This window comes from Myripristis murdjan, chromosome 5, assembly GCF_902150065.1.
Source record: "Myripristis murdjan chromosome 5, fMyrMur1.1, whole genome shotgun sequence".
NCBI classification, from domain to species: Eukaryota; Metazoa; Chordata; class Actinopteri; order Holocentriformes; family Holocentridae; genus Myripristis; species Myripristis murdjan.
In genome coordinates, this window is record NC_043984.1 from 21390385 (window position 1) to 21394702 (window position 4318).

Genomic DNA, 4318 nt, shown 5'->3' on the forward strand with positions numbered 1-4318 from the left:
CTACAGTTCAAACATGACGCTCGATGGCCTTCAACTCCCATAAAGTAGAATTTAGTATCAGTGTGTTATCCGTCCATATGTCCAGTGCATGACAACTGATGTTTAGTATCACTGAGACATTATAGAGGTATGTGTTCTTTATTTTGTATAAATCAAGTTTATAGACAAAATCAACATTTTTGTGTGATTATTACTACAAAGAAAGAGAGAGAGAGATGTGGATTGAATCACAGTTGTATCAACCAGTATCAATCATGGTCACTAAAAGCAAAGTGTCGGCTGTTTTTTTTTTTTTTCCTCACTAATGAAATAAAATAAAAATGAGTGTCACCGATCGTAAGGACCAGGGTCAACCAAGCACTCACTCAGTGCTCTAAAATACAAAACACCTGTAAGGAAAACTAAACAGAAAGATTCAGGTAAAATATGTTTATCATTTAGAAATTAGGAAATAAGAAATGCCAGTTCTTGTTTCTTAACACAACTCACAATTAAGTTAAATGAATTGTCATTTAACACCAATCCTAGTTCTTTAACTGTTATCTAAAATCAAAGTATATGTGAATAAATAAAACTGGAATACAGTTGAAACATGCTGTATATTCATTTTCAAAAGGAAAAATGCACCACTGCAAGTTTACCTCAAATAGCAAAACCCATGTAAAGTAACAGAAATAGTACATCTAACAGACAATGCCTTTGACATCGGATCCACTTGACTGCACTTCATGTAATACCGCAGGAACACATTGTCCATATTCTCTGCTAGGAGGACGTTTATTTGCAGCAACAACACTCCCTGCAGTGTGGAAAATTCTCACTTGTTAAGAAAAAAAAAGTGGCAGGAGGCGCAGAGATGAAGCAGTTTGGCAACATCAGCCTGCTCTCCTCGCTCCTTGCTCACCATGCAATTTGTTGCTGGTCCACAGAAAAGCAGGCATCTTGCCTTGGATGAGGTCATTTCTTCTTCCTGTGATCATTAACAAGCTCCTAAATAAGACCATTGTGACCGCCTGCTGGGGAGAAAAATGAGGATCCTAATGCCTCTGTGAATGAGTTTTGTGCCATATTAGCCATTGGAAAACAGAAACAATAGACAAACAAAGAAAAAAACAAACATGCATCATTAGTACTAAAGAGATGTCCTGAATGGTGAGTTCACTGTAGGTTCTCAGTGCCTTTATTCTGGTAAGGGAAGGACTTCAATTTTGGGTCAAGGACTGTGTAAACTTTGAGCAACTTTATTTTATCCAGGTCTTCATCCGTGCCTGCCTTGACACAACAAATTGTCAAGCTGTCGTGATAAATTGTTGGCATGGCTTACTTCATCATTTTGTTACAGAGGGACCTCGATGACGGGATGGGGGCCGTCGCTCGTCCTTGAGTATTTGAGGATCTGCGTGGACTCCCGTCTCCATCAGTCAGAGTCACTGTGGCCTTGACATTACCTGTGTCTTGCTTGTCCATCAGGGCAGAGTTGATGGGAGATCTCTGCTCAAAATAATATTCCAGCATGTCACAAGGTGAAATCTTTATGAACATTGTAGGGAAATTGGGTCATTCCAGCAGCAACAGTAATAAAGTACTGAAGGGCAATAAATATGTGTTTGTTAAAAATATAATATAAACAGCTGGGATTATATTAAACATAATCAGCCACAGTCCAAGACACAATTCATAAACTGTGTGGGAAATATGACCTACTTACAGATATTACAGTATCAAGTAAATGAAATGATTTAAATATGGATTAATAATTATGAAATGTGTGCCAAGTATGTAGACGTAAGAATATGTAAACATAAACATACAAAACCGAGGTATATCACTGTCTTAACAGTACGTCCAAATGCAAAAATATAAAAACAAAATATCTATATTCCATAATCAGACAGATATGGCAAACTGAAGAACACAGGTGTGATTTACAGCAGTGTGCATATTCTGCAAATGTGCATTTTTTATGTTAAACCTACAGAAGGCCATACACATGTGGCAAATGAGCATTTCAGTCAATTTGCCAAAGCACAATTCAATGTTTATTATTGAGGTTGTAGTTTGCAGAGGTCTTGTACTGCACTACATTATATTGAGAGGTGTTTCTATTTTTTTGTCTTCCTTATTTATATGCAATGAGGGGGACAGAATATTGGAAACACCTCTCAATAAAATGCAGTCCAGTACAACAGCACCACTAACTATGAGCTCAATGCCAAACATATAATTGAATGATAACCTCTATTACTCTGACAAAAAACAAACAAACAAACAAACAAAAAAAACAACCTAAACATCATAGGCATCATAAGGGCAAACTTTATAGCAGAACAGTTGTATTGGATTGGATTAGATTGTACAGGTGGACCTTAGTATAGCACCATGTGCACCCATTAATATTGCACAAACTAAAGACCTAACAAAACAGAAAACAAGGACATTAAAATCAAAGTCTTGTCTGAACAAATTAACAAATATAGTGAAACAAAGTACATATTTTGCACCAGTTTCTATCATTTCAAATGACATTTATTCTGCTCGAATCTTAAACTTGCAAACCTTTGAGACATAGTCAAGCAACTGGTAATTTACCATGCATCTCTGTAAAATTTGTAATTGATGCTCAAGGGCACATGACAAGTTATTGACACTGACATTTTTTGTTGTGGTATACCCACCACTGTTGTTGGCTTTTGTTTCAAGAAATTGTTTGAGATGAGGAAATCACCAGTGTATGCTTCTACTTAAATGCCCTACTTTCATGATATAATATCACTGTAGCGTAAATTTCACCCGAAAGCCGAATATCCCTAACTTTTTGTGAGTAGTGTATATCTATCTATCTATCTATCTATCTATCTATCTATCTATCTATCTATCTATCTATCTATCTATCTATAATAGTTATTGAAAATACATTCAAATATGCAAATATTTTAGTCGTGCTCAACATAATGTACAAAGAAACGTGAGTATAAACTAAACAGAATCTTAAAAATTCTAATAAAAAACAATAGTGAGAAAAATAGATTTCATTAATAAAAATACAGCGTGTAGGTTATTTGTCTTCAAAGAGTTCACAGTGTACATTGCCAGATTTATTACTTTTTTTCAGTGTTTATACAGTGTCTGACCTCACAAATGCTCTTCTGGATGAATGGGGCAAAATTCCCACAGATACACCCCAAAATCTTGTAGAAAGCCTTCCAAGAAGAGTGGAACCTGTTCTAGCTGCAACTCCATCTTTTGCCTATTGATTTATTATGGGATTTCATTAAAGCTCCTGTAGGTGTAATGTATAGGTGGCCCCATTTATGATATTTACCATATAGAATCAATAAGTAAATATAAATATGATGGCGTGGTGGGCTATAACATAATGCATCGTTTTAAAGCGAGCTTAACAACAGTCACCGTATCACTGGGCGTGTTTGGGAATAAAAGTAGACAAAAACTGAAAAAATATATTGGTTAGAATATGAGATCGCCAAAGATAGATAGATATGTACTTTATTGATCCCGAGGGAAATTCTGTGGACTCTGTTGCCTGCATGCATACATACATACAAACTCTCTCTCTCTCTGTGTGTGTGTGTGTGTGTGTGTGTGTGTGTGTGTGTGTGTGTGTGTGTGTGTGTGTGTGTGTGTGTGTGTGTGTGTTGGCTTGTGTGCGCCCCTGCCCAATCAAACAGCTCATCTGGTCCATTTAAAAAGTAAGTCCCGGTCAGCGCGCAGAGATCTCAGTGGGTGTGTTCGGTTAGAAAGCCTGACGTGCGGTCGCTTACGTCCCCCACGCTCGCTGTGCCCCGGCATACGCGGGCGGGGCGAGGAGGAGCCAATCAAACTCGTTCATTTTTGTAAACCCGATTAAATTCGGTACACCCTCGTGCCAGAGGGTGTGTGAATCGAACTCACCTAATAGGAGAGCACTCATCAGACATCCGCTTTCTTTTACTACAAGCTCTACGTTTACTAGCGAGTGGTGCTTGCAGTGTGTTAAATACGTGTTAAATGTGTGTACGCCCCCCTTACACTCATTTCAAACACTACCATTTGTCATTTGTAGAGAATTAAATGAACTGTGGACATTTATCCCCACATACACGGTTCTACAGGCATTTAACGCCGTTGGCACATTCACAAACCAGATATAGTTTGCATTGGTTTCATAAAAAAAACTACAACGTTGGATGAGCTAGCAGCAGTACGAATAATAACACAAATTTTTGCGTGCATGACAAGCTAGAAGAATCATTTGTGTGGTGTCTACTTTTTCAAGCGGATGTGTACGCTCTCTGTCACCCCCTCCCGTCTCCAACTA